Source organism: Hibiscus syriacus, unplaced genomic scaffold (assembly GCF_006381635.1).
Source record: "Hibiscus syriacus cultivar Baekdansim isolate YM2019G1 unplaced genomic scaffold, ASM638163v2 tig00111954_pilon, whole genome shotgun sequence".
In the NCBI taxonomy this organism is placed as follows: domain Eukaryota; kingdom Viridiplantae; phylum Streptophyta; class Magnoliopsida; order Malvales; family Malvaceae; genus Hibiscus; species Hibiscus syriacus.
This window is the reverse complement of record NW_024063221.1, coordinates 1,225,803-1,239,525: the sequence shown is the minus strand read 5'-3', so window position 1 is coordinate 1,239,525 and position 13,723 is coordinate 1,225,803. Positions and strand designations below refer to the sequence as shown.

The 13,723-nt window shown below is 33.3% G+C and overlaps 1 pseudogene; it reads right to left on the bottom strand.

Moving 5' to 3' along the window:
• Nucleotides 1–6,082: 6,082 nt before the first annotated feature.
• Nucleotides 6,083–13,583, bottom strand: LOC120173510 (annotated as a pseudogene).
• Nucleotides 13,584–13,723: the final 140 nt, after the last annotated feature.

Below are 13,723 nucleotides of genomic sequence, written 5' to 3'. Positions count from 1 at the left end.
AAGGTTTTAGGACTTTTATTTATAAATAAATGTAGAAACAACTTTGCAGATAAAAGAAACTAAAATGTCTTAAACGAAAATGTAATATAACATCGATTGAAGGTTATAACAAAGAGGATTATGACGTAACATTTGAGGAAGCAGGGGTTGGAAAGATAAGTTCGCCGGAAGCAAGTAAAGACCCCCACAAAGCTAGCACTGCCAATCACCTGACTCGAGCTCAAATCCTGAAATTCACAAAAATCATAGTTAAATTTGGTAGTACAACATAACTCAACAACTTGCTAATGGAAATAACATTCAAGCGAGGTTGGGAACATAAAGAACATGTGTAAGAGAATGTCCAAATTTATAATAACCCATGACTGGCAATACCAAAAAAGAACCATCACTGTTCGGATATGCGAGATAGACGAGTATGCATGAAAAGTGTCAAAGAGTTGAAGATCACCTGTATGGTCAATCGTACCATAATCCACAATCTAGGTAGGAGTGTCGGATTTGTTAGCAAAGTAACAAAATGAACTCTACCTGCAGAAGGGAAAGATGCAAGTGCAAATTGGAAAGGAGTATTTAACTTACTAAAAAAATTGTTGTAACTCTTCCATTTATTTCTTACTAAAAAACTTCCTGCATAGCAGTAGTCAAAAAACAATTCCCTTGAGCATCACACTGTTGATGATGTTTTGAAGACTTCCCATCAATAGGCTTGCCATGTAGCTTCCAACAAGAATCCCTCACATGGCCAACCTTATACAGCAGTCACACCAAGGTCTCATCTTCTTTGGCAGAGAAGTATTTTGGGAGTAAGTGAGTAGCACAGAACCTTCAACGGATATCGAATCAGGAAGCATAACCGTGCTTCGACTTTCTTTGCGTCGAATGTAATACCCCAAATATTAGAGGACTAAATTGAAAAGAATTAAAATTTGACGATTTAATTGAATAATTGGTAAAATATGAGAAAAAGATTTGAAATAGTATTTTGAACTAAATTGTAGCAATAAAGGAGTTAAGAGGGCCTTTTGATCTTTTAAGAGGAAAATAAAATTTAAAATAGTTAGGGATTTTTAAATATGAAAGAAAGAGGAAAGTAAAGTGTTTTCTACACTTCTTCTTCTTCTTTTTCTTCTTCACGTGGGTTCCCTCTTCTCCCTAAAATAAGGTAAATTCTCCTTAGCTAGTGTTTTCTTTAAATTATGGGTTGCTTTGGTTATGTTAAGTATATGTGCATATAAGGATTAATGGAGATTAAAGTCATGAAATGGAGAAATATTGGTGATTTTAAAAAATGGGTTTTGAAATGAAATGTTAGTAAATTGGTGTTTTTAAGGTTTATTGGTAGATTTGACTTACCAAAATGATAATGAGAGATTAGAAGTTTATATGAGTTAAAGAATATATTAAAAAAGTTGGTTGGATTATTAAAAATTGAATGTTTTTGAATGAGTTTAGATGTTCTAAGAGGCTGAATGAGGGAATGTTAGTATGAATTTAATGAGTTTAATAGTTTTTAGGGTAAATGAGAGGAAAATTGGTCAAAGTTGAATAAATTTTGGGTTGAAAACTGGAAAATCTGGGTAGGGGTATCGGTACCTAATGAAGTGGTACTGATCCATAGGCAAAAATTAGGCTAAATTATCTGAGAAGTATCGATACTGATTTAATCAGTGTCGGTACCTAATGAAGTGGTATCGATACCATGGTGCGGGTATCGATACCGGGTAACATCGAACCTAATTTTGGTATCGATATCATATAGGGGTATCGGTACCATAGTATAGTGGTATTGATACCTATGGTAAGGGTATCGATACGGCCACATCGAATCTAATTTTGGTATTGATACTGGTAGGGGGTATCGATACTATAGTAGAGTAGTATCGATACCATAGTTGGGGTATCGATACTGAAGGGCCAGAAATTGTAATTTGTGTTGATATTGATGTAGAAAAGTTAATAATCAGTATTTTGATTAATGTTTAAGCTATAATTTAGGAAATACACTAACAATTAATTACTCATGTATTTAATGAATATGGGATAGATCGAAATCAAGCTCCTGAGTCGAGTAAGACAAAAGGCAAAGGCCAAGTTCGCAATCATCTTTACTTTTGGACTGTAAGCAAGGACAGGTGAGTGCATTTATTGTATGTAATTTAGATGAATATGATTAGAAATTATTCAGAATGTAATATTTATATGTTAATGTATATTTTACCAAAATTATTATGTTTGTGGAATATATGGAATTGATGTTGTGAATGAGGTTTTAGAGTATGAACTACTCTAAAACGAACATAAAAAAAATAATGCATATGGGTGCATTATCAAAAGGATGCCAAGTTGAATGAATGGGTATCAACGAAAGTATACGTTGAAATGTATATGGGTACATTATCAACATAAAAATATACAATAGTTGAAATGCATATGGGTGCATTGTCAACAGAAAAGTATGCTAGAGTGAAATGTATATGGGTACATTATCAACTGAAAAGTATACTATAGTTGAAATGTATATGGTACATTATCAACATAAAAGTATACGATAGTTGAATGCATATGGGTGCATTATCAACAGAAAAGTATACTATAATTGAAATGCATATGGGTGCATTATCAACAGAAAAATATTTTATAGTTTAAAGTACATAATGGTGTATTATAAACATGAATGGAGATACAAATAAAGAAAGAACATACTAAGTGTATGAATTTTGTATTGGGCACCTTGTGTGCTAAAAGACAAGAAATTCATACTAAGTGTATGAATTTCCATATGGGAAATATATGGGTATAAACATAAGAATACATAATAAGGAAATGGAATTTTTTTAGTAATGGGTATACAAACCACACAGATTTTAGAAATGGTTGATAAATGATGATATTAGCATTAGGGATGTAAATTGTGGACTATTTACTAAATTGAGATCCCGTGAAGATGAAATTGCCAGAAGTTCATAATAAAAGGGTGAATTGTCGTAATTATTGGATGAGTAAGTCATGAAAAATTATAGAAAATTTAGGTATTATTGCACTGACAGTATGAGAATAAACCATAGAATGTATAATGATGAAATGGTTAATTGATATGATGAATGATAATAGTAGACTGCTCAAAAATAAATAATAATGGCCTAGTTGTGCATTTAGAAAACAATTGTCAATTATGCTAGTAAGACGAACGTTAAACATGTTGAGTAAAAGAATAAAGGAATTTTAATGTATTATGATGAAGGGAGGATATATATATTGTACAACAAGGTATAATTGTATGAATGGGTGTTATAAATGAAAAGTATACTAGTGTATAGAAGACATGTAAATGACGTAATAAAAATGCACATAAGTGCATTAGAATCATGAATGAATCTATCACTGAAAACCAAGAATAATGACTAAAGAGATAAATGGAAAAGAAAATATAAAGGAAGATAGGTATGCTAGGCATACAAAAAAAAATTAAGAAAATTGTGAATGAAATATGGTTTAAATAAGGAGTATGGGATACTTAAAGAATATACGATTTAATACAAAATAAATAAATGTGACATATTTATGTATAATCAAAGGTTACGTTATATTATTATGTCTCACTAAGTAATTACTTAACGTGTGTTTATTTCACGCGTAGGTAAAGGCAAGGATTAATGTGTAAGGAGTGTAGTAGTGGTAGCAACTTTCATCAATTAAAGGTTGACTCATTAGTAATATTTTGACAATCTTATTTAATTTAAGAACTTAGCTGGCATGTAATTAAATTATGGTAAACATTTTGTAATGTAATTAAATGATAATTTTTGTATGTTACTTTTAAAAATATTCTATTTGTGGTTAATCGAATTGAAATAAATTTTTAGGGTTTTCAAATGACAAATATTATTTTAAAGTGATGTGACATCCATATCTCTTTTACGGAAGGGTATACGGGAGATGGGTGTTACATCGAACTTCAACAAAAACTTCCAGGATTAATGGAAGAGGTTTAAACCCCAATACTCATTCTCGAAACTCATCAAGATCCTGATACAAACCAGACAAAAATTGAAATATCCAACGTTGTTCAACAATCTTTTTGAACAATCGAACATCGTCTACACATCACCATTCATGAGATTCAAACAAATCTAGTTGCTGCCACAGTCATGATAATAGAGTAAAATGCTTAGTATAATGATGTCTGTTTGAGATTAGCAAGTTGGCACTCAATCCAAATAGTGCAACGAAACTTTCCATATTCAAATATGTAGCCTTTGCAGCACTCTAAATTTCAACGGTTGTTTCGTACAACATAAAGTTCTCTCATACTTTAGTAATCATGGAGTTAATTAGCCATGACATAATCATGGTATTTTCATTGAGCCAGGTCGAATATTTAGGGTCTATCATAGCAGGAACTGGTGTGGTCTCTAAAAGGTAGTGTTGTTTGTGTCGTCCGGTGATATAAGGTAGACAAACTGGGATCAAGAGATATAAAGGTTGAATATTCAATCAGTGACAAGTTATAGATGCATAGGATACATCAGTTAGGGTTGAATGGGACGGATGAACAAGGAGTTCTGAGGTAGCCTTCGATAAAGAAAAAACGGAAGTCATGGTTGACTAGGGTTATGGTTAGGGTAGAAGGATCACTAACCTAAACTGATACCATGTTGATAATGAGGATTCTTAAAAGAGAAGGAAAAATTCTCAATCGTATATTATTCATGGACTAAGTACAACTTGCTTTATACATTGTTTAGGAGTAAGCCTTTTGTTAGAACTAAACTACCTAGTAGTTATCCTTATCTATATAACTTTCTAAGAGTTAGTATTATGTACATGATAAACTATCGCATAACCTATATATATATACATACACACATATTTCTTAGTGTGAATGAGTTTGTGAAGATAGAAACTACTCACAGAAGAAGCCTTGGCAGAGGGAAGAAGGTATTGGAAAACATCGACACATTGTTCCATGGTCTGAAAATCACCACGACTAACATTTTTGTGCATAACCAGTTCATCGTCATATGATGAATCAGATCTAAGATTAAGACCATATAAGCAGAAAAAGCACTGATCCAAAGAATTATCTATCATTAACTCAAATTCCTCCATTTCATCTGCGGTAAGCTCATTGGCACATTCATCAAGTTGAACATTTACTCCTAGGTTGGTTTTGTCAACATTACTACCTTACTTTTGAAGTGCTATTGCATTGTCTCTCTCTTGGCCAAACGAATATGGAGATACTTTAGAAGTAATCCTCAAATATCATCCTTGATTGGAGTAATGGATTCTAAATTTTGAGCACCACATTTTTTCAAATTTCCTGTCCGAGCTTATTTCATTTTCTGAAGTTTTGGAATCATTATCACAGGTCGGCAACCTGTCATCTGTACTCATCTCCCCGTTTGAAGAGTTAAAACTGGATTTTAGCTTCATGTCCAAGGCCAATAGATGCTTTACTGCAAATTTAAGAAATGTTGCTTCTTCCCCTTCCTTGCCCTCGCCTACACAGTAAAGCCCATATTCGGCGAGCAAGTCATGAATTGCCACAATTAATTCGACCTAAGAAGAGAAGTCAAAACAAATTTTAATATATATAGAGGCGTGGAAACAAATGCCGTGAGGAAAAATAATATTCAGTAGATCAATGAGGGAATTACTAATTTCCTCTTCGTAAAAGCATCTATAAAGTTTACTTGGGTTTTAACAGTTATGGAAGGGTCAAGATGTTGAAGCTTGTAAAAAGCAATTACTTTGCTTTTGTTCGAGTTGATCAAAAGTTGCTGGCATAGAAGTTTTTTACAAAGGAAATCTTTTGCAATGTTGTACATGATTGCCAAAAGCAGTGATCAAATATCACTAAATATGCTAACTAAACCAGTGCCACTATGTAGCCATAACAAACATAAAGTCAAGATGCATCATATTCTACTTTGAATATTAATCATGGAGTCAGAAACAGAATGATGCATTTCTGCGGGTAAAAATTACTTACATAGTCTCCAAATCGATCAATGAAGTCTTTCACTTGTGAGACACATTGTAAAATCGCCTTCACTTCCTCTGTAACCGAGTGATTCTAGTTCTTTCTTGAACCGTTACTCGATATCATCTCCGGACCATAATGTATTTTTGATCCTGACTTCTGATGAAAGCCTTTACCAAAATCAACATATTCACCCATTCCAGCTAATGCCATGAGTATTTGAACCTTTCGTGTGTGACTATTCAAATACACATATGTTAGGATTTGCGGAAGCTAGATTGACAACCGAAAATGTGCAAAGAGGGGTAAATTGGGTTTTTGAGAAATTTTAGGGAGTAAGGAGATTTAAAGAGATAAGAGAAATGATGCACAAGGATTTAGAGTGGTTCGACTTCTCAACTAAGTCTACCTCCACTACCTTAGCTCCTCACTAAGGATTTTCTAAAAAATCCACTAATTTGTTCTTTTTTTTTTCAAGGATCAAGAGTAACCTTTACAAACTCTCTAGTTTTCACTTGGTTAAATTAGAACCAATCACCTTTACAAAAGGTAAAAAGAAGTAAAAAAAATAAAACCTATTAAAGGTATGGTGTTTACAAAATAAAGCTCACAAGAACAAAACATTTAGAAGAGAAAAACTCTTCTCTTGTGTTTGATTGCTTGGATAGGTGTTCTAACCCTTCTTCAAGTGTCTTGAACTTGTATTTATATGTTGAATGAAGTTGTGGTCGTTTATAGCTGTTGGGGATGATTTGGAGCCGTTTGGAGATATTTTTCTCTGCAAAATAAAGATGCCTAGTATAGAGGGTATCGATACTCCTGAATGGAGTATCAGTTCTACCTTTGTTAATTTTAAATCAACTAGTCGTGGGGCCTTATGCTATCGATACTATGCCTATGGTATCGATACTACTATGTAAAGTAGTATCGATACCCCTTTGGGTATCAGTACCATTTTTGAATTCTGGAATTTGAGCAATGTTGGTAGTATCGATACTACCAAGTAAGTATTCGATACTTCCCTTACCTAAGGTATCGATACCATATGAACAATATCGGTATTTCTCATGAGGTATCGATACTGTAAGAACAATATCGGTACTTCTTGTCGAGAAAAACAATTTTGCTCAATTCCAAGTTAAATGGACATTGAATTATTTTTGAAAACTTTGAATAAATTCAATTCTAGTCCAAAAACAGTTTGCCTTAATTTTTATATCAAAATATAGTTTAACTGTAACATCCCAAATATCGGGTTAGTGACCAAATTGTGAGATTTTAGAATTCAGTAACCAAATTATAAATTGAAAAGTTAAGGGACTTAATTAAAATATTTTGTGTAGGATTAATATCAAAAGAAGGAAAGCTAGAAGGGAAAAATGTCTTTTAACAAGGAAATGAATTTAAAATTCATCTATGGGATTCTTATAACACGTGGAAAGAGAGAGTTAGGGGATTTATCTATAGAAATTTCTCTATTTTTCATCCTTCTCTCCTTCTTCTCCTCCGTGAGCTGCTAAGTAAGGTAACAACTTCTGTAGTTGAATGGTTCTTAAATTACGTATGCTTTAGATTCTGGGAATTAGGAAAACTTAAGGAAGGTTTAAAATAGTTTAAAAGCCAAAGGATAATAAGTTATGGAGGATTGAAGGTAAGGGGTTTTCAAGTAAAAATTTGAATAAGATGAGATAAATAAATTTGGAAGCTGGATTTGACTTGTCATAAGTTTGAATAAGAAGTAATAAGTGTTAGAACTGAGTTTGGATTATGTTGACAATTTAGTAAAATTCTTAGTTTCAAGAATTTGAATGAGATATTGAAGGTGATAAGGTGTTAGAATGATAAAATAGTTAAAGTACTTATAGTTGGGTTTAGTGGCGAGAAGGGAGTTTAAAATAGAAGAACTAAGTAAGATGTTGATAAATTTTCATATGTGGGGAGTATGTTCTGGGATGGTAGTATCGGTACTCAATAAACAAGTACCTATACTACAAGGCCATATTAAGTGAAAATGTTGTGTAGGTATCGATACTGCATGAACAATATCGATAACATATGACCAATTTAGACACATATCTTCGTGAGGTATCGATACTGGAAGTGGTAGTATCGATACTATGGGTACCAATACCATAAGGCATGTATCGATACCATTTTTGGAAATGGATTACAGAATCGAAATTGGGTATCGATACTCGAGTATGGTATCGATACCATTATAAGAGAAGTATCGATATTGTTCTTTAGGGTACCGATACTACTTAATAAGGAAAATATGAATTATGTTCAGTAAATAGTTTAAGTTATTAAGATTGAGTCATGAGGTTCAGGATTCTGATAATTGTTTTGAAATCATATTTATGTAGAAACCGAGCGTAAACAAGTTCCGGAACAATTGACGATTAAGATCGATCGATGAAAAGATCAAGAGATATAGGTGTGACTTGAAATAGTGAGGCTAAGGTGAGTCTCATTTGTAGAATATATAGATATAGTGTAACATGAAAATTAGACTTGTGACAAGTCTATTTCTGACATAAATAGTATATGATTGCATAAGTAGTAGCTTATTCATGAATGGTAGGGTCTTGAATTATCAAAATATATATAATATGTTATATGATATGATATATATATGTAAGTTTACATGAACTATGTGATAAAAGTTATGAACTTATATGTCTACGAGATATAAACTATGTGAATTGTGAAAAACTCATGTTATGTAGATGAGAGCTTTAGGTATTGGCATGCCAAGAGTCGAGGGCTTTACGTGCTCATTTGGGACATATATGTAATCTTTGGGAACATATATGTGGTTCTTTGGAACACATATTTGGTCATTTAGAATATATATATGACACTTTGGTGTATTTTATAAGAGTTGTGGTGACAACATTTGTGCACAACCTCAATGCACTCATATACCTTAAGTTCTAAGTATGTAATTATGAATTCAGATGATAGTATGATAAGTTTATGTGTGAAATGCATGGTTATGTAAGTTGCATTGAATGAACATATAGCATTATACCATCTCATCATAGTATCATTACATATTATGCCTCACTAAGTCGATGACTTAGCGTGTGAGTGTTTCACACGTAGGATCCAAGAAGTTAGGCGAGCAAGGATAAGCAGTTCGAATAACATCACTCCTGCAAATATCATATTAGAAGCAACTTAAACAGTAGGTTATTTTGTTATGAAAGTTAATGTTGGCATGTAATTAAAAGTTTAAGTTGTATATACTCTAATTATTTTGTAAAATTTGTATTAAACTGATGTAAATTATGGTATTTCTTAATATAAGTTTTAAATTTTCTACCATTTTGTACAAGAATATTGTTTTAAAAAAGCAATGTGACATCTCAGACTCGTATCCGGGTCGGGTAGGGTTGGGGTGTTACATTAAAAATCTCCCCCTTTTTTATATAACAAAACTTTTGAAAAATTGTTTTTGGCAAAACTCCCCATCAATAAAATATTTAATGATAAAGATAACAAATGTTGGAAAATGTATGAAAATGTTCAACTCCCCATTTTTTAATTAAGAAATTGATTTTTTTTCAAACACATACTTTGGTATCATATTGTTAGGATTTATAGTGGTTCGACTTCTCAACTAAGTCTACCTCCACTACCTTAGCTCCTAACTAATGATTTTCCAACAAACCCACTAATTTGTTCTTTTTTTTTTCAAGGATCAGGAGTAATCTTTACAAACTCCCTAGTTTTTCACTTGGTTAAACTAGAACCAATCCCTTTTACAAAAGGTAAAAAGAAATAAATAAATAAAACCTTTTAAAGGTAGAGTGTTTACAAAATAAAGCTCACATGAACAAATATTTACAAGAGAAAATAAAATGGGAATGAAAAACTCTTCTCTTGTGTTTGATTGCTTGGATATGTGTTCTAACCCTTCTTCAAGTGTCTTGAACTTGTATTTATATATTGGAATGAAATCGTGGCCGTTTATAACGTTGGGGATGAAAATAAATAAATAAAACCTTTTAAAGGTAGAGTGTTACAAAATAAGCTCACAAACAAAATATTTACAAGAGAAAATAAAATGGAATGAAAAACTCTTCTCTTGTGTTTGATTGCTTGGATATGTGTTCTAACCCTTCTTCAATGTCTTGAACTTGTATTTATATATTGAATGAAATCGTGGCCGTTTATAACCGTTGGGGATGATTTGGAGCCGTTTGGGGATGTTTTCTCTACAAAATAAAGTTGCCTAGTACAGAGGGTATCGGTACTCCTAAACGGAATATCAGTACTACCTTTGTTAATTTTAAATCAACTAATCGTTACTGGCCGTTGGGACCTTATGATATCAATATTATGCCTATGATATCGATACTACTATGTAAAGTAGTATTGGTACCCTTTGGGTATCAGTACAGTTTTTGTATTCTGAAATTTGAGCAATGCTGGTAGTATCGATACTACTAGTGAGTATCGATACTTCCCTTATAAGGTATGGTACCATATGAACAATATCGGTACTGTTTACGAGGTATCGATACTGAAGAACAATATCGATACTTATTGTCCAGAAAAACATTTTGTGCTCAATTCCAAGATAAATGGACTTCGAATTATTTTTTAAAACTTTAAATAAATTCAATTCAAGTCCAAAAACATTTTTCTTTAATTGTTATATCAAAATATAGTTAAACAATCTCCATATCCATTGGCTTTATCTTCTGACAAGCTTTATTTAACATATCCAATGCTGATAGTTCAACAGATGTAAAACCGTCACCTTGGGTCAGCAGCCAGTAAAGGTGATAAAGAATCAGAAGAGAAAAGAAGAGGAGCAAGCGAACACATTCCAGATACATCTCTTTCTCAATAACCTCACTTAAATTCTTATCCAACAAGAATCAACCTTAACAATTTATTTCATTAAGAATCCTCTCTACGTTAACTCTTTCCTTACAATGTGGCAACTTCACCATAGAAGAATTGTTTGCATTTTCTTCTTTTCCAAAAGTGACAAGGAAATGCAGAACTCTTCATAAGCTTTTGCCTTTTTCCCATCACGAACAGATAACTGTTCGCTCATCCAGAAGTAGCGAGCCCAAAGGAACTTTTGTTGGATGGCAAGAAACTCTCTAAATGTGAACTTTCAAAACTAGGGCTATCAGGTGATATTACATCAGTCCCTTGCAAACTGTTAATGAAAAACAATTCTCCTTTGCAAAAGTTGATTGAAATGGATGATCTAAAGCTACTGATTCGTTATTTTACAAAGATAGTAGGAAGCCTCTGATAAGAATTCAGCTAGATTGGAGGAGTTGGAAGGAGAAGATTCAATGTCGTAATACAACTCAGCGAGAAAAAGACTACACTCGAGTCCTATCCTGCCCCCAATTCCTTAGAAGCTTCTCCAACTCAAGGAATTTGACGCATCTTGATACATAAGGCGTCTACTTGCAGCATGTTCCAAAAGTAAATGACCCATATGTAAGCACCATAATTTTTTGAAGTTTCTCTTACAAAATTAGCAACATCTTGACATTCCTTATCGAAGGAATTAGCTTGATCAACACGGGAACAGAACAATTATCAATATCATCAGAATCTTTTCCTTATGGTTTACTGATGACAAAAGGTTCAAGTAATTGAAGCACAATCTTGGCCAGGTCCTTACCAGCAGTAAAATCTAATTCTTTTTGTCGGGTTTACGGCTCCTAAGACTTTCAAGACGAGTACTCCGCCTCTCCTGTGTTGTTCTTCTGAAAAAATTGATTATTTTTCTTTCAAGTTACTAGCCCTTTGAGAGCCAGAATCACAGGAGGCATGCCTTCACAACTTGAAGCTAATGTAGGCTCTTCCTTTTCCACAGGCTCCATCTCAATCTCGACACTAGGAGGGAACAGGATGCTTAACCTAACATCCCCCATCTGTATGAATTTCCAGTCCCAACCTCAGAGCCATAGACACTGAGGAAGTAAAATTCCCAGTCCATCAATGAGAGCTGCCCAGGAAGCTTCTGCAATTAGCAGTTCTACGTTCTGGTTCACCTTTAAGTGCAGTACCTTCATCTAGATTCTCATCAGGTGCTTTCCTCTTGTCATGGAATTTAAGACGAACATGTTTAGGTTCCAGCTTATCTATTACTCTAGAGCAAAAAGAGCTGATTCTGATCCTCAATAGTATTTTTGACATGCAAGGCCCATGAATGCGATGGCCAATGCCTTAAATCAACTCAGCAACAGAAAGGCATGCAACTTCATCACCAATGGCAATGAGAGCTTCCAACAATTTCTCCATGGCAATTCCCTGCCATATGCATGTCATGTAAATAGGGAAGACATCAGAAAAAGAAGCGAGCATGGGAAACAACTGAAGCAGATATATACTCACAATTATTAGGACTGCACAAAGTCCCTGCTCAAAGCTCAACGTGAAATACTCAATGAACCCATTGAGCATGATAGAGTTCCCAGCTGGTTACAGACAACCGAGTCTTTGCTATCAATCTCTACAGCTTGAAGATAACAACGCAAAGCACTCTCATAATGACTTGAACTTTGTTGAAGAAAAACAGTGGCAAGGTTATTCAATACCAAAAATCTGCACAGAAAAAATGAAATACACTGACATATATGCTTACAAGATTTAGATGTTATATCATACACATTTGTTTCTTACAATTAGCAATAAATCAAAATCACATAAAATTCATTTAATCACACCAAGCACGAAATGATACTGGCATATTTATGAGGAACCTTAATAGAAATCTATACGGAAGACACAATTCACATAAAACTACAAGCCAATAAATTTAGGGACTGTGGCTTTGTATCCTTAGATACAATATAAAGCTGTTGCAATGAAATATTCTTCATGGTACAAACAATTACTTCAGCGTTTGAAATAAGAGGATCTTTCAAAACGGATTCTAACAGGTATGATCTTTTCGTAGTCTTTAACTTGCAACTTGAGAAGCCCATCATGGTAAGCTTGTGTAGATGGAATTCCTGCAAAAATCATTAAAGTGGTGAATTTTACTCTTTGAAAAAAAAAAAAAAACAAAACCCCAATTTCATTATTTAGTGGGAAAGGCCTCAAATTGTTCAACCAACCTAAAGAAATTTACAGAATCACAACAGCAAAGAAACTTATTTTTTAACTTGGCGATGTCAACTTGAAATTGACAAGATGAACATAAATAAGATATAAAAAAACGAGACAACAATGAAAAAAAAATTTTGAAACAAAAGATTTACATCGATTAATTGCATTCATATAATGTTTATTTCAAAAGAAATAGAAGAGGCATGCCTGGGCTTCTTTAGTAGGAGCTAAGGGTTTCCATTGGCCTTTGGAATCGGCGTCGTTAATAGCTGCGATTGAGAACTGAAACACACATATACACACAACAGATGAAATTTAGAAACAAAAAACGAAAATTTCAGTCCTCTCGAAACCAATCAAAGAAGGGATAAAAGAAGCAAACGATATCGTACCATTTTTTAAGTTACCTCGTACGAAAGCTGCCTTGAGTTGTTTCTGTTCTGGGTTCCTTGCTTGCTTGAGATTTAAGCGGTTCTTTTGTTAGTTTCTTAATGTTGTTTTTCCGGTACATTTCTGGGTGTAAGATTTTCACTTTCTCCTTAGACATTTAAAAAATTCGGGGACTTCATTTTTACCCAAATTTCCATTTTTAAATTAATATCAAACTAGTTTTTATATGTAATTATTGACCGTTATAAC